We start from the raw sequence: 18,864 nt of genomic DNA, 5'->3' as shown, positions 1-18,864 counted from the left end.
CTATGGCAATGACATAAAAATTCTCCTAGCCAAACATATAATGATGGAAAAGTATGGCAGATATAGAAAACAGTAAAGGTTCTTATGTTGGCATCCCAGAAAAAAACAAATTTCCCTTTGTTTTCCTCCCTATCTTAATATATCAAATATGTAGCCTTATTAATTCAAATATGATAACTATTTAAAATATAGTCAAAAGTGTAAAAAATTTTAAAATAAATTCAACAAATATGAGATATTCTTAAACTCTGTTCTAAAAACTAACTTATAAAACACAGGAACATCAACAATGAGATAAAATGCCATGATAAGTGTGGTGGCAAATGGCAATAATCTAAGGTATGTGTGATCCGGAGGAGTGAGGTTCACAAGTTTGAGGCTACCATAAATGACTTAGAAAGACGCTGTCTCAGAATAAAGTAAAAATGGCAGGGTATGTAGCTCAATTCTTCAGCACATGCCAGCATAGGTGAGCATGAGGCCCTGGGTTCAGCCACCAAAATTTTGCAAACACCACACACACACACACACACACACACACACACACACACAGACAAAGAGAAAATGGAACTAGGGCACTTTATATGCAATATAACTGGCTAAGTATTTAAAGATATGCATATAAGCTCAATTTGAAGAAATTCAAATTGATGCAGTAATTACTTAAGTAGGTTTTTAAACAATACTGCAAACAGAGGGGGCATGTTAATGGGGCTTTTCAGTAAAGATTCCTTGCAATATAAAGCACTATGCTCATTAGAAGACCATTCCCTTGCCATAAACAAATGAGAGAAAACATTCTGATGACTGTAAATCTTCCAGAGTTAATACTAGTATGATTTCAAAACTGTGATAAAATAAAAGGATGGAATAATTGTCTCAGGAGAAAACCTAGTTTTAGTAAAAATAACTCATTTTGAAAAAGCAGTTACTGGCTTATCTCCTGTATAATGTAAAGACTGGTGTCTTGAATGACTTTATTCTTAATAATTTTAGGTAGTGTACAATATTGATACTTGCAATCAAAATATACCACCACTGTGTTTCTTAGTTACAAACTTCACTTGCAAATTTTATATAGGGCAATCAGATAAAAAATTTGAAATGTGGTGGCTTTGTGTTTGTGTAAATATAAAACCTTTAAAAGTAATAACCCAGACTGAAGTATTCACACACACACACACACACACACACACACACACACACACCACACACACACACACACACACACACACACACACATTTTTTGTGGTATTGGGAGCAAACCGAGGGCCACCTTGCTCACCAAGTATACTACCACAGTACTCTATACACAGCGCTAAGGAACTCAATAAAATTAATTAAATTAATTTAAATATTTAAGATGAATATAATTATCAAAAAGACACTTCTTTCAAATAAAACAAGCTAATAAGTTCACATTAAAATAATGTGGAAAAAATTAACAGGTGTACATAAGATTAAAATTATCTATAGAACTAGAAAAATGAGACATTAAAAGTCCTATAGAGTCAGGTACACAGGGGCAAATGCCAGTAATTGCAGTCACTACAGAGGCAGAGGCAAGAGAATCACAAACATGTTGCTAGCCTCAGCAACATTAGCAGAACTCTATCTCAAAATAAAAATAAAGTAAAATCACTTGAGTTTGCAGCTCAGTGTTAGAGTGCCTTGGCATTCAACTTCCTGAACCACATGCACACACACATACACAGACACAAATGAAATAGAAATATATTGCATCAAACTAGAAATCTAGAGATATGAGTGGTTTCCTAGTAAAATTACACATTAATAAAACAAATATAAAACACGTAAAGCATAACTATATTCATCAGCATCTAAAAGCTAGGGATGATACATAGAGAGCTCATAATTTAAAAAGTCCCAGTAGATTGGAATTCACAGTTGAATGTTATCCAACTTTCACCAAACTCTGACTTTATTTAAAATGCTCAGAATTCAAGGGAAAAAATAAGAGAGATTACTTCTCTCAATTTACTTTATAGCACAATACCAAAGCTTAACATAGTTAGATATTGCATCAAATGAAGGATGTCCATGTTTTTTTAAATTTTGTGTATCATTGCATATAAACTGCCAGTTAAACTGTGTCTTTCCCAACAAAACTCAATATAATAATGTTATTGAGTTCAGTTTCAAGAAAGCTACAGAGCATATATTTAAAGAATTGTGCATATTTAAACTTAAATTACCTGTGGGTTTTAAAAACCTACTTGACTCTGGTGTGTGTGTGTGTGTGTGTGTGTGTGTGTGTGTGTGTGTGTGTGTTACTTGGAACTGAATCCAGGGACATTCTACCTTTGAGCTATACCCCCAAACATATTTTATTTTATTTATTGAAACAGGGTCTAAGTAAGATGCTTAAGGCCTTACAAAACTCTTGAGTATGGCCTTCAACATGAGATCCTCCTGTCTCAGTCTCTCAACTATTGGGATTATAGATATGCACCACCATGACTGCGTTAAAACACCTAATTTTCAATATTGTTTTCAATATTTTAATCTTGTAAGAAATATGAAGTATTAAACCTGAGTAAAAGCAAGTGATGGGGTGGACATGGGCCATCTACCCTGGGCTTACTGGTGACTCAGTGGTGACTTCAATGAATTTTTGTAGGAATCTCCCCATATTCTCAGCATTTCCTCTTCCTATGGGCCAGAATTGACCCTAGACATGAGTAGGAGTTGGGAGTTTATTACGATGAACTAACAGAGGCTCAGTGATGGATGGCTTTGTCAAATATACCTTGCTAAGATGTCACACGAGAAAGGGAGACACACCCAGAGCCCCCTGCCTCAGCTCTTGGCCACAAAGAAAAGGCTTTTTCCTCACTAGCCCACAATGTTTTCTCTATGAGGCCTCATTTGTTTAAAAACTATTGGAGCATCTCCTCCTCCTGACTGGAGGAGAATAAAATAGAGCTTTGACTTCCCTTATACATGTGCTCTGCAAGCTTCTAGAAGCCACCATCTGTGGCCTAGTACCCCAAAAGGAAGTCCTTCCCTTTGCATGAAAGAAAGGGAACCAGAAGGATGTAGCGCCTGATATCTCTCCTGGCTACTGGCAGCAGCACAGAATGTTGATTCACTAGTTTCTTGGAGGCAGCAGTACCCTCCCTCTCCCAACTGAAAATCCTGGTGAATATCTGAAACTCAGTGTTAATTGCTCATGTCATAAATTAGGACATTCAAACTGAAATGGAGCCCACCTTCCTTTCTCTTGATCTGAAAGGATGGTGCTGTTGTTTGAATCTTGGGTGTCCAGAACTTATGTGTTAGACAGTAAGTCCTCCAAATCCAGATGTTGTATTTGGAGGGAAGGTCTTTGTAGGTGATGAGTCATGTTTAAGCCAAAATACAGGAACCAGTGGGTTATCAACGGAAGAATTCTGCTACAAAAGTCAGCTCTCTCTGGTGCATGTGCCCTCACCAGAGCGGTCACTACTTCAGGAACTTGTAGAGAAGCTCCACTGGTAAAGAAGATCCTTCAGAGGGATAGCCCATTAATCTTAGACTTTTTGTCCTCTAGAACAGAACAACTATACTTATTTTCTTTAAGGATTACTTTCTAAGGTATTTAGTTGTAGCCACAGAAAAAGATTAAGCTAATGCCAAGAGCCAGGCATGGTGGCACATGCCTGTAATACCATTTATTGGGAAGGTGAGACAGGAGGATTGCAGGTTTAAGACCAGAAACATAGAAACATAGAAAGACTAGAAACATAGAAAGACTTGTAGCAACCTAGCAAGACCCTGTTTCAAAACAAAAATAAAAGGGTTGGGGAGGTAGCTTAGAGGTAGAATGTCCTTGGGTTCAATCAACAATACCACAAATACACACACAAAAGATAATGTCAAGAAAAAAACCAGAAAAGTAGATGGAAAAAGAGACAAAAATCACTGGGTGCTTTATATATCAGCAATATAAGAATAATTAGAATTAAAAAATTTAAAAACTCCTTTTACAATAGCACCCCGAAACTGAAATGCTCTAGTAGAACTCTACTGAAATATATACCAAAATGTATTCATTGATATATATTTTAGTAGAACAGGAACTAACAAAAATAAATATAAAAAACCATAAATATTTTCCTTATTAAGGAGCCTTTGCAGTCACTGTTTTGCTAGGGAGGCACTTTTTTTCTAACTTCATCTATAGAGTCAGCAGAATCCAACTCCAAATGCCAGTAAAGAAGCCACCAAATCCTTTCTAGTCTTAGAAGAGATGGTATAAGATTGAAGAAAAAAAGTTAGAGGTCAAACACAACTGGTCACAGACAGAGGCCTGGGCTGCATAAAAAATTTCAGGGCATTTTGATCCCTCTTATTATTAGCAGGCAGGGGCTCAGTTCTAAAAGTATTAGATCCCCACTCGGCCAGATGCATCACGTGCATTTTGGGGAAAATAAACTAAAGACCCTGGAGCTGACCCTTGGCCAGGGTTGAATCTCTTCAGAAGAGGAACCTGCAGCCATCAGAGGCCACATCTGGAGGGAGACATGGTGCCCTTCCCCACACTTTCTGCCTCTGTACAAAGGGCCCCACCCTAAATATCCTTTTAACTACCTCTCTCCACTTAATAGAATGCTGCTGGGGAAGAAATAGACAAAGAGACAAGTTGAACAGAACACAGATCCCAAGAAAAGCCCCATGTGAAAATGGCCTGGTGATTTTTATTAGAGCAACAAAGGCAATTCAATCAAGAGGAAATGTCTGTTCAACAAATTACTGTGGGTTGACTGTGAAAAAGAAAAAGTGAATCACTGGAACTCACACAGAAAAAATAATAAACATAGACACAAACTTCAGGGCATACATAAAAAGTCACTTATGATAGTCCACCCACTTAAAATGTACAATGCAAATATGTAAAACTTACATAATTTTGTGTCTTCTAAAGAGGAAGATGGAGTCACAGACATGCACACAGGGGTATGGCAATGTGGAGACTGGAGCTCGGCCAATACAAGTCACAGGACTATAGAGGCTTTGGTGAGGCCTGGAACAGACTCTCCCCTAGCACCTCCAGAGAGTGAGGCTCTGAAGACAATCCTGTTCTAGACCTCTGCATTTCAGGGCTATGAGACAACATCTCCCCATTACTCTCATCCACCTCCCTTGAAGAACTTTGTGTATGTTGCTCTGAAAAAAAGATACAGGCACCCCTACTTTCCACTTTTTGCATTCAGACCACACCTCCTTCATCCACCTCCTGGGGGTGGATACAGGGCCCTTTGCATGCCATGTATGCTGACAGGCCACTACTTCTCATCCTGACAATGTAGAGACTCTGGTCTTGGCTCTCAAATTCGGGGGGGGTATTGTATAGTAAAGACAAGGGGGTGCAAGAGGGCCATATCTCTGAAACTGGTCAATAACCTCTGCCCAGTTTCTGTAACCCAAGAGTCTCACAATGATGGACAAAACCCACCCCTCAAGTCTCCAATACACCCACCCTCTCCAAAGTCATCAATAGTTTGGGACACCCAGGATGTTTCTTTAAATCTCAATAGAGAAGGTACATCAGAAAAAGCACAGGAGGAGATGCTCCACAGGGTCATGACATCTCACCTTTGAACTCTGGAACTAGGATGTGTTGGGGTATAGAAAACACAGCCTGACAGCAGAGAACAGGTTTTTATTTAGGAATGAAACCTGGAAGGAGGCATCTGACCGGGGAGAGAGCCCACAAAAATCAGAAAGCCTACCTCCTTACAGGCTAGGGACTTTTTGTGAGGAAAGAAAGGAGGTAGAGGGGGGAGGGAGTACAGGAGTAGTCATGTAAGCCACTGGTTGCTGTGCTGGTGGCCAGGTCATCTCGGGCCAGGGCAATGGTCAGGGGGTACTTTTCTTTCTTTGTTCTCAGTCTTTTTCCAGCAAGACCTGTTGGCCATACACCATGGTGCCCACATGCTGGCCCTTTGAAAGAGTATACAGATAAAAGAGATTGGTAGCTATGTCCTTCTCAGGGAGACCAGGGACAATGTCAGAAAATAGGGGAGTGAGGGGCTGATTATAAGGATGGTTAGGGAAGGAGTCCCATTATATAGAGGCAAAAAGAAAAGTATGGGGATTTTACCCAAAATGCATATGATGCAGCTAGCTGAGTGGGGATCTAGAACTTTTAGGACTGAGACCTTGCCTGCCAATAATAAGAGGGATAAAAATACCCTGGAATTTTTCATGCAACCGAGGACTCTGGCTGTGACCAGTTTCTTCACAGGCTTCTTATTTTTGAGACTCTAATCCCTACTGGTCAAACGGAAAAGCTACAGACTGAGGCTGAGATAAGCTGAGAAGCCTGCACCTTCTCTGGGGAGGGCTGAGGGTGGCACCTCCTCTGACACAGTAGTCAATGATGCCCCGTGCTAGTCTATGGGAGACTGTCTGGTGGGGGGCTTAGGGGCCAACACTCACAGTACAGGTAAGCAGCAGGATACACCAACCCCACATGTGATGCTGGTGGCATAGCCTCCAACCTTGGGGCTTCCAGGAAGCCAGTGTCAGAGCTCTCCTATTCTTCCAGGCCTGATGGTTGTCAGGGACACACCAAGCCAATCTGTGAGCTGCATGATGGCCTGTTCATGCCACACCTTGAGCACCTATTTCTTTCTTGGCTGCACGATTCCTTTCCTACTCCACACAATGCACTTCTCTGTTTTCAGTTGACACTTTTCTACTCCCCTGACTGCCACTCTTGGGCCTCACAGCAGTGGGTTCCTGTTATGGCACCTGTGATCCTATAGGAAAGAAAGGCTTTGTGCCTGTGCCTTTCACAGATCAGCTACAGAGCTTAAACGCAGGGCTGGGACTGGTTGTTGAGGTCTAATGCCAATGACTCCTTTGCTCAGCACATACCTGGCTGCTACTAACGGGAAGAGTTGGGGTGTTCCAAACATTTATTTTAAATTTAGTAAAATTAATCACTGGTTTCACAGACACAGTGCATTACAGCCTGATGGGGAAATTCACCCTAGTCTACCCTACCTTGAACATCCTCAGCTAGTTTTAGTTTTCAAAGGAGATGCCCACAAGCACAGAGATGTCAGGACTCTTCCCAGGGCTCACTACATTACCAAAGTGGAAAAGTTTGGCTTTATGTAATGGTTTAGATTTAACATGTATTCTAGCCCTCATAGAAACAAAGGTTTCTATGTAGTGATGTTGGAAACAGTGCTTGGTTGCTAAGTGGAGGTTTCCTGGGCATGTGGCCTTGGGAACTATATATGAAATATTAAATCTGAGTAAAAGCAAGTGGTGTGGTGCACATGGGCCATTTACCCTGGGCTCACGGGGGACTCGGTGATGCCCTCACGGAGTTTCCACAGAAAGCTCCTGATACATCTCAGTATGCCCCATTCCTGTGTATCAGAATTGATGCTAGACACCAGTGGAGTCGGTGTGTTAGAATGATGTGTGGTCAGAGCCTCAGTGAAGGGATGCATTCATCAACTATACCTTGCTAGAATATCACACTGAAAAGGGAGCCTCACCATGAGACTCTCCCCTCAGTTCTTGGCCACAGAGGAGAGGCTTTTTCTTACTATTTCCCACCTTTTCCTGACCCACAGTCCTGTTTGTGCAAAAGGTGCTGGAGTGTCTCCTCCTGCTGCCAAGGGAGCTTTGGTCAAAGAACCTTTTCTAAAGTATTAATTACACACGGAAGAAAGAAGAACTGTGAGTCTCCCTCCTCAAATCTTGGCTACCGAGAAAGGACTTTTTCTCACTAGTCCACAATTTTTCCTCATACGTGGCCCTATTTGTTCAGAAGCTGCTAGAGCATCTTCTCCTGCAGCCATGAGAAGGAGCTTTGCTGCCCCTGCCAGCTGGAGGCCACAGCCTTGGCTGCTGTTTTGTGCTGCTTAGAGGATGAATGACCTTACTCTCCTCACAATCCTGGCAAATCCCTGTAACTCAGTGTGAATTGCTCCCAGATGGCCTTGACTTCTTGTATGCAGTGGTATTAGAAGTTCGAGGCTCCAGAAACCAAGGAAAAAGCTACATGTCGTCCTACAAACTGAACCTAGAACCATAGTTGCCTCATTTCTGACTCTCCCTTCTTGTCCAAACAAGTCCTATCCAACTTTAGATTCAAAAAGAGGGGAAATAGATTCCCACCTCTCCATGGGAACAGGGTCAAAGGCTTTACAGCTTTCCTTAATCAGCCACTGAGTGGTTATAATTCTTTTCAGTTTGTTCAACCTGCAGAAAATCAGATGAAGGTTATGGAAAAAAATGCACTCCCCATATTTTGTATGCAGTTTTGGTGGAAATACTTACCCTAATAACTTAAATGTATAGAATAAAGCTTTTTTATTAATGAAATCACAAAAATAGTATTATCACTGTTACCTCTGTGTCAGGTGTCTGTTTCTTTGGCTCTTGTCTTTCCTTTTGAAGCACTCTTAATTTTCCTCTCCTCCAACCTTAACCTTCCCATCCTTTCCCCTTTGAGGTCTGTCTTTGAAGGGATCTTGGTTATAGTTCAGCAGTTATAATTTCATAAGGTTCATTTCTCTCAGGGTAGTAATAAACTTACGAAGTATGACTGGGTCAATATTTCTCCAAATGAGTTCTTTTGTCCATAATTTATACCCAGCAGCAGACATTCTGTGAATAGAAAGATAGAAAGGAAATAATCTCTTGAGACAATATTTTAATAGCCAGATGTCATTGCCACTAACCAACTTTTATATTGTGCACAAAGATGACCTTGTCGACTGATTTCATACTCCCACCCAAACTGTCTACCTGGATTTCGTTTCTTATCAGTCACTGAATATACAAAGATTGCTTCTCAATTCCATTCTATAAACATATGATTGCTGCATCCTGCAGGAATTGAAATTAGGCATCCCAGTCTTGGGAATTTTTTTGAAACAATAAGAGGTTTCTTTGGCTTTGGCTTTTTATGTGGATGCTTTGCTTCCTGCTCGCATGCCTTGTAGTGTAATCTCAAGACACAGCTGTTGTTTCAGAGAGTTCATTCATGTCAGCAGCAATTAAAAAGTCCTTTGTTTTCCAAACATGCTTCCCCAGCTTGCACTGAAGGGCTTTTCAAACAGTGATTCCTGCAGCTCCAGGAAAGGAACGTTCATTGTGTGTGGCAGACAAGGTGTGCCGCGTTCATTTCCAGTCTTGTTTCATGATTTACAGCAGGTACACCTGTTCATTTTCTGACAAAGAAGTTTTATATATATAAAAAACCCTCAGTCATCACTTTGCCACTTTGAGGGATGACCTCTTGTAGCAATGATTTAGAGCATGCCTAGTGGATGGGAAGAAAACCAGACCACTCTTTGGGTATCACTGCCTTACCACGGGTTTGTTTTAATTTTAGGTATCATCATGGATACATCCTTAGGATTAGAGCCTCAGCAGCCTGCTTTTTTCTGTGTGGTGAGATGTGTGCTATGGCATGCTCCTGTACATACTTTGTGTTTCATATTTGGGTACCCAGCCAGTGAGTGTATTCACTCTGGAGGATTAGAGACAATATGCATTTTTAATTTTTATTTTATTTTAATTATTTAATTTCATATTTTATTTTATTTATATATGGAACATTATTGAACATTTAGACTGTGCTTGCTGCTCTCTTCCCTCCTGCCCTTTTCTCCCTCCAACAATGAGTGTCCAGGTTAACCATGCTATATTCATACTTTTACACATCTTTGGATGTAGCTCCTCAATTAATCAAACTCAGCCTTCTTCCTCTCCTATCCTTCCATTCTAGCTTTGCTGAGGTTTTACTTCCATTATCTGCAGTTCCTCTGATATCTCCAATGCTCCCTAGTTTGGGCATATTAGAGAAAGCATATGTCCCTTCTCTTTCTGTGCTTGACTAATCTCACTTAATATAATTTCTCCAGATATTTCCATCTTCTTGTGAATGCCATGATTTTGTTCTTCTTTATAGCTGAATAGAATTCCAGTGTGTATATTTCCCTTAATTTTGTAATTCATTCACCTGTTGATGGAGACCTAGCAAGAACCAGGCAGGAAGCATCACAATCCCGGACTTCAAATTATACTATAGAGCAATAGTAGTAAAAACAGCATGGATTGGCACAACAACAGGCAGACTGACCACACAGAAACAAACCCACAGATCTATAGTCAATTAATCTTTGACAAAGGTACCAAACTCATATGGTGGAGAAAAGACAGCCTTTTCAACAAATGGTGCTGGGAGAACTTGCTATCCATTTGTAGAAAGTTGTGACTAAATCCTTACCTCTCACCATGCACAGGAATCAACTCGAGATGAATCAAAGACTTAGAAATTAGACCAGAGACTGTGACGTTATTAGAGGAGGGCATAGGCTCAATGCTCCAACATATAAGCACAGGCAGTAACTTTCTCAACAAGATCTCCAAAACACAGGAAACTAAAGCAAGAATTAACAAGTGAGATGGCATCAAACTAAAAAGTTTCTGCTCATCAAAGGAAACCACCACAAACCTAAAGAGAAAGCCTGCAGAATGGGAGAAGATCTTTACCAGCCACTACTCGAATAGAGGGCTAATATCCAGCATATACAAAGAGCTCAAAAGAATCTACACTAGAAAAACAAGCAACCCAATCAAGAAATGGGCAACATAACTGAATAGACACTTCATAAAAGAAGAGACACAAATGGACAACAGATACAAGAAAAGATGTTCAACATCATTAGCCATCAGGGAGATGCAAATAAAAACTATGCTGAGATTCCATCTAACCCCAATCAGAATGGCAAGCATAAAGAAATCAAATAACAACAAATGCTGGTGAGGATGTGGGGAAAGAGGAACTCTTTTACACTGTTGGTGGGGGTGCAAACTAGTTCAGCTGCCATGGAGATCAGTGTGGAGATTCCTTGGAAAACTGGGAATGGAACCACCATATGATTCAGCTATACCACCCCTGGGTATTTTTCCATAGGGTTTGAAATCAGAGACAATCTGCATTTGTATATCAAACTTTTCACCTGTAAGGTGAATTTAAAGGAAATGTTGCAATGAGAATTAGTGTCATTCATAGGAACACTGGAGTCATTATTTCAGCTCTTTGTCTCAGATTTCATACTTTCCCATTTTTAATGATTCCTGTCTGTGTAGTGGTGGTGGTGCTGGTAGTGGTAGGAGTAACTAGATTGTTACTTAAATACTGAGTCATTTCTGGTTTCATTTGATTACTAGACTTTTTGTTTTGGGAGAAGAGTATGGGATGTAAGTGGGGAAAGGAGCTAAGAAAACTAATTTATAAATAAGGTTAGAGCTAGGTTGTTGCACAGACAGGAGGGATTGTTTCCTCCTCATCTTTTAAATAATCAAAATGAGAAAACAGTATCTCACATAAAATATTTATCTGCTCGACAGTAAGTTTTATGTTTTAGCAAATATAAGAATATAGATCCCACAGTCTAGAGAATACATGAAGGTAGAATAGGACAAGGTATTTCCAACTCAAGTTTCATAAATCTATAGAGCCTATGAAGTCTGGCAACCTTAAGGTAAGGAGTAATGCTGTATGTATTAGAGTCCAGTTCTAAAAAGTGAAGCTTTTGAAAATTTCACCATCTAACTGGTGTACACATATCTGGACTCTATTATAGCCACATAATTAATGTGGTCTCAACCTTTTCTCAGCTGGGAAGCTGCCCTTAGCAATGGCATGCCTTTCTCTCACAGTGTCTGAAACTCCTCATAAAAAACAGCCAGAGCAATATAAGTGGTAACTTCATGATCTGTCTATATTACAAAGAACTTTTCTTCTCCTCTTATGAAAGTAAAGATAAAGATAATCTTAGTTCATAGAGTTAGAATTTATCTTAAATCAGCTAGTTGAATCTTTGCTTTGCATGAAAGAAGGCAGCAGCCACTGCCTCTGCAGGGGGATTAAATGATTATCCAGGCTACACACTATTAGTGACAAAGTGAAGATCTGAACTCAGGTGCTTTGCGGAAGCCAATTATAGATATCAAGTTAGAGAACTTGACAAAAATGAACTAGGTGTTTTTTATGCAAAATATGTATCAATAAATTCATAAATTTATTTGTCAACCTAATAGGCACAAATAATAATATACACTTGGGAAGAAGTGACAAATTTTCTTAGATTTACATCAAACATTAGAAGGAAAGCACACCCCAAAATGTTTCCTTTGAATATATTAGAGAATACATAGAACAAGAAATTATAAAGCTGGGCATGGTGGCACACACTTGTAATCCCAGTACTTGGGAGGATGAGACGAGAGGATCTTGGTCCTTGGCCAACCTTAGCTACTTAAGCCCTCAGTAGCTTAGTGAGACACTGCACAGCATGCTTTGGTAAGGATTTGGACTAATGAAAGACAGAACATTTTAAGAAAGCATCTAAAATGAAGTTTTAGAAATCTGATTTGTTAATCAGCACTGGGAACTTCCAACAGTTTTACTTAACTGAGTTCCATGTAAGTATTATAATCTTAAGGAACTGGAAGACCACTTGCTTACCATGAACAAAGCCCTGGGATCAATCCTCAGCACCCCCCTCCCAATAAAAAACTCTGTCCCCTCCCAAGCCCTTGAGTTTCCTTCCTTCCTTTCTTCCTTCCTTCCTTCCTTCCTTCCTTCCTTCCTTCCTTCCTTCCTTCCATGTATCACTAGAGACTGAATAAGGGGCATTCTACCTCTAAATTGCACCCTTGAGTTCTATTTTATTTTTTACTTTGAATCAGAATTGCAGTAAGTTGCTGAAGATCTTGCTAAATTGCTGAGGCTGGCCTTGAGTCTGCAATCCTTTCATCTCAGCCACTCAAGTACTGGGATTGCAGGAGTGTGCTACCATGCCTCGTTACACATATTTTTCTTAAAAATCAAAACATTCCTATGTAAAGTTTATTTATTCCTGAAAAAATACTATATTAGCTTATTGGACACATTATAGGCTATAGTTATTATTATATATCATCCTTTTAAAATCACTTCCATAAATGATATTGGTACAGTGAAAATGTTTAATAGTTTTAATAATCTAATATGTATTTTATGACAAAATATTATTATATCTGAATCTATCCTTTATTGAGAAAACTTAAGAGAGTTACCAAAAAACTACTTAAATGACACATTTTTGCCAGAAGAAACTTCTTATGTGTCTTAATGAGCCTTAATTCAGAGCCACCATGAGACTGGCTTCCCATAAAGAACTATTCATTTATGTAGTATTTTGTGGAGAAACTTGAGTAAAACAGTACAGGCAGCTTCACTCCAGTTTTTGGCAGTAAGCAATATTGATGATTAATGACCTACACTGGTAATTGGTTCTTGGTTACAGATGCCACAGACACTCCAAAAATGAGACGATAATGAATGGAAATATCTCAGTAGTTCAACTAGTGCTTACTCACTGAGGGATTAAGGTGACCTGACATGCTAGGATAAGCCTGGTTATACAAAATTGCATGCGCTGTTTTCAGCTTTTTCTTGCGTGGCAGTAAAAAATTTTCTCATTTAAAATAATCTTTGAGCTCAGAAAGTCTGTGAAGGAAAAAACTCCATGAAACAATTGCTACCAGAAACTTTTGACACCAATATATTAATCAACATAAGAAAGTATATTCTAATTTTCTAAGCAAGGGATGTTTCCTAACCTTCACTTCTTATGAATGGACTATATGTTATGTTGTATTGGAGTCTCACTTTATGAATAAATCTATGTGGTCTTGGGCACTCCAAAGAAGCACCAATAAAAAAAAAAAAAACCGCACTGTATATGACTGATTTACAGACCTGATATAGGAGGTATGTTTGTTTTTAATTAAATTTTGTAAGTGTCACACTTAAGTTTGCCCTTCAGATTTTGTTGTGTTAGTTGTTTTTTAAAGTTTTTTTTTTAAATTGGTGCATTGTGTTCAGACATCTTAATGGGATGCAAGATGGAGACATACATGCACACATCTTCCAATTAGCCCTTACCCAATTCCCTCACCATTCCCTCCCCTTCTCTCCTTCTCATGCTTGGCTTGGTGATTTATATCAATATGTTTGTTAAGGTACATCATGTGCATTAAAGAATTTCCTTCTTTCCCCCTCCTATCCCCTCTGTTAGGTCTCCTTATTTGTTCATCTATAGAACCTCCTTCTTTTTCTAGAGTTCCTGCTATGATCCATTTTCTCCCTAGCTTTTGCATATTAGGGAAAGCATCCGATTTCTTATTTTTTGTGACTCACTAATCTCACTTAGCATAATGTCCTTCATTTCCATCTATTTCCCTGTAAATGATGTTATTGTGTTTTTATTTATGGCTGAGTAAAATTCCATTGTATACATATGCCAGTTTTGTAATCCATTCATCTGTTGGTGGAAATTTTGGCTGGTTCCATAGTTTAGCAATAGTGAATTATGCAGCTATGAACATAGATACGCATGCATTAGTTTGGTAGTTTGGTTTCCTTCCTTTTGGGTAGATACCCAGAAGTGTTATTGTTGGATCATATGGTAAGTTTGTTCCCATTCTTCTGAGGGTCCTCCATACTGCCCTTTTAGATTTCAAGGGTCTTGAGCACTCAGATTTGTAATTTAGTCTTAAACTTGGACAATAGCTGACAATATCATGTCTATTGTTTTTGGAGAAAGAGAACAGAGTTCAGCACACCATGTGTTGTATAAATTCACCTAGTGTTTTGGACTCTTAATGTTAAACCGCTCTAAATTTCAGGGGGCTTGAATGCCATTAATAATAGCTTGACAATATTAGGTAGCTTTGAGGATAATGAGATACAACCATATCTTCACACATGTGAAAAACAGCACTTACATTAATATAATGAACTTATGGAGGAAGAGAAAAAATGGTAAAGGCATTGAAAGTTTTTAGTAGTGCACCACTAAGAAAATGAAAACTTATATTAGAGAAAGTACAGTAGATAGATAAGAAGAAGAATGGGGGAGTTATTTTTGTGGTGAAACAGGCAGGGCTTGATGTGTCATGGAGGTTAAGAGAGAAAATGTGGAGAGATGAAGCTGAACCAGGATATTCTGGCCTGATGAGAAGCTATGTCTCTGTTATGTGAAGTATGCAGCACATGACAAGTTTGGTTCTGTTAGGAAAGATGTTGAGTGTATCATTCAGCTTTCCATTGCTGTGATGAACTACCTGAGAAAACCAGCCTCCAGGAGGAAAGATTTATCTTGGCTCCTGATTTCAGAGGTTGCAGTCCATGGTTGGTTCACGCACCTGAAGTGAGGCTGCTCACCTTCTGGTGAATAGAAAGAAGAGGGAGAGGGAGAAGGAGAGGGAGAGGGAGAGGGAGAGAGAGAGAGAGAGAGAGAGAGAGAGAGAGAGAGAGAGAGAGAGAGAGATCCTGAAGGCAAGATATAGTCCCCAAGGCACATCCTCAAAAACCTGTTTCTTTCAACTAAGTCCCACCTCCTCCAGTTTCTGCCGCCTTCCAATAGTCCACTCAGCTAAGAATCCATCAATGTATTAGACAATTGCTGCGGTTGAAGCACTCATAATCCAATCCCTCCTCAAAGTCATATCTGAACATGGCTGCAGTGAAGAGCAAGTCTTCAACACATGGGACATTGAGAGACAGTCCAGGTCCAAACCATAACATCGAAGTTTGGATACATTGAGTTTGAAGGACAGCTGAGACATTTTTTCTGTTAATTAATGTTCAGCTAGTCAGAATTTAGAACGGAGGCCAGGAATGAAAATCATAATTGCCAGTAATCTCCTTGTTAGGAAATATTTTCCCAGCATGAGCAGTCAGTCCTCAGAAGGCAAGTCTATGTTTGGCTCCAACATGTGTTCCCAGTCTCCAACACAACAGTGGAAACATGGCACTGAATTAATGTGGAGTGAAAAGCATGTTATTCCCCTTCCTCTCTTTGTTATTCTTGCAGTTTTCTACCAAGTACTTCTAAGAAAATATTAACCTTGAATATTTGCATTATTTTCTTCTTTCTAATTTGGTATTGGAAATTGAGCTCAGGGGAGTTCTGCTTCCTAGATATATCTTTGCTCATTCTCCCCATTTTTTGTTTATTTTTTTGTGGTACTGGGTATGGAACACTGGGGCATTCTACCTCTGAGCTACACCCCCAGCCCTACATTTTGTTCTTTATTTTTGAAACAGGATCTCACTGAGTTGCAAGAGGCCTCACTAAGTACCTGAGGCTGTCCACGAACTGGGATCCTCCTGTCTTAGCTCCCAAATGCTGAGATTTCAAGCATGCGCCACCATGGCTGGCTACCCCCTTTTTTGAAACAGGGTCTCACAAAGTTTCTGAGGCTTGTCTGAAACCTATGATCCTCCTAACTCAGCCTCTCAAATACTGGGATTGTAGGCATGAGCCACCACACCCAGAATCTTCTTCCTGACTTGGAATATAAATTTGCATACTGTAGAAAATGAAGACTGTGTATTTATAACATTAGGGGTAAGTGTTTTATGTCTCTTATAGTCAGGTTCTGTAGACGTATTTTTTTTCCTCATATACTATGACTATTTCTGCAAGAGACTCAGACTTTGCAACAGGTCCTTGAGCTAAAATTAATTTTATTGTTTTGATGAATGTCATAAGACATATTGAAAAAAAGAGAGAAGGACTAAGTTGCATGATACTGGGAAAAAATAGTTTTCAACAAAACAGATAGCCTTTTAAAAGTAGAGAACATGGTTAAAATAATAGGGCCAAGTTCCAAATTGAACTGGGTTTTATTAGAGAAGACACACATGATTTTATTTTAATAATTAAAGTGACTTGGCAGAAAAATTTGACTTCATTGGAGCTTTTAGTTTAATAATTTTGTAGTCCACATTGACCAATCTGAAGGCTTACAATGATAATAAGAAAGGTATAGTAAAAGTTTATGAACTCATGCCATTTATTTACTCTCAAACTATGCTATTTGCATATTATTTCTATGTGTTTTCAGAAATTATCAATTTTTTTTCTAAAAATGGGCTCTTAGGTCTAAAAGTAGCTTGTATAGGATATGACTGAAATGTAACTTTAAAAATAATATTTGGCCGGGTGTGGTGGCACATGCTTGTAATCCCTGCATTTGGGAGGCAGAGACAGGAGTATCACGCAGGTTCAAAGCCAGCTGTGCTGGCTTAAGAGACCCTGTTTCCAAATAAAAAAGTATAAAAAAAGTAGGTCTGGGAGTGTATCCCGGAGGTAGAAGGGTTTCCAAGACCCTGATTTCAAATAAAATATAAAATAGGTCTGGGAGTATAGGCTGGAGGTAGAAGGCACTCTATTCCCAGTACTACCAAAAAATTTTTTGACTTCATATTAAATAAATAAATTATAATAGCCATTTGGAATAATAACCACCAACCACTTTTAAGCTGTTTAAGAAAGAAGAGTCTCTGTGTGTGATACATGTAGGTGTGTGTTAGACTTCATGTCCAATGGAGACAATGTACGTAATCTATAGATGATGAGTGTGGATGAATAAATGAATGGCAATTGAAAAGTACCTGAATACCACATATTATCAGAGACAAAACTACATCAAACCAGTCTCAGGAACAATTATCCCCCCTTAGTATAGTTCTTGAACCAATGACTTTCAAGGTTGTTAAGAAGGAAGTCATTGAGTCATTGTTAAAGCTCATTTCCTCCCATCGCAATTGGAGAATAATATTTGGTGCATTTGAACTGACAGACAAAAGGCAGAGAAGACCTCTTGACCACTCTTTGTTGCCGCCGGTGGGTGAACAAAACATTCAGGAGATTGACGAAGATATTTTCTTTTGCATTTTTGTTTTTATTCCAAACCAAATGCCACATATTGTAGTAGAGAAATCTGAGCCTTGGCAGTATCTCTCAACGAGTTTAAGCTGTATTTAGTATTTTTCCCCCCAGAAGAGTAGTCAGGGCTGTGACCTTTTCTTCACTCTCAGACCACCTTGGAATACAGCCCTATGTATAGAAAGGCACCGTGCTCATGGGAAATGTGCTCAGTGAAGCCCGGTAACTCTTTGTATTCTAAATGCTTTCGAGCACTAGCGTGGCAGATGCCAGCAGAATATTGTCCCTTGTCGATCTTTTTTATTTCTTACTCTTCATCCCTATGGCTGCCTTAGGAAAAAAAGCATAAAACCTCCCAGACTGTGTCTAATTACATCATCCCAGGTGGACAAAAATTGCTCCCTCTCTCCAACTAATGATCAGTTTATGATCTAAGGAAGGAGGATTGATCGTCCTGGTTATTTTTCCCTCACTGGTGCTAGAACAGATGCTCTTCCCATTCTGGGAAGTGTCTAGAGAGGCCTCTCCCTAAGGCACATCATGGAAATAGACTTGGACTGCTTTCTGAGTACCAGTGTGGGAAGTTTTTCTTTCTTTTCCAGGCCTTAGGGTACAGCACAAGATTACCTATTGGATCTTTTGAGAAGAAATTGTCCTCCTTTGAGCAAAGTAAACTCCTTCCCAGTCCTTCAGACTGATACGGCTCCTGTTTCATCTCTCACTGCTGTGCCTCTGGATCTGCCGCAATGCTTGTGGGCTCTGTCCCTTGCTATCATCCACAACTCTGCCTGCCTCAGGCCTCAGAATGACAACTTGACCTCTGGTATGGAGGACTCCTAATTAATTTTTCATGGAAATAAACTTGACTTAAATACTGACTTTCAGAATTTTCCATAATCATTTGACTATAGCTCGACCACTCCCCACGGGTCCCTGAGGAAGATAAAGTGTGGAGAGACACTCTGGTAAAAGACTCCTCTTTACTACAAAGCAGGTTTTGGCTCCACACCGATCCCGCCTGGAAAGCCAACCTGGTGTGAGCAGGGAGGGGTCCTTTGCCTCCTCATCAAAGCCTCAATTTCTAACAGGCTGAGAC

The sequence above is a fragment of the Muscardinus avellanarius genome (assembly GCF_963383645.1).
Source record: "Muscardinus avellanarius genome assembly, chromosome: 10".
Classification (NCBI taxonomy): Eukaryota; Metazoa; Chordata; class Mammalia; order Rodentia; family Gliridae; genus Muscardinus; species Muscardinus avellanarius.
The sequence above is the reverse complement of the archived record's forward strand: the minus strand, read 5'-3'. Positions refer to the sequence as shown.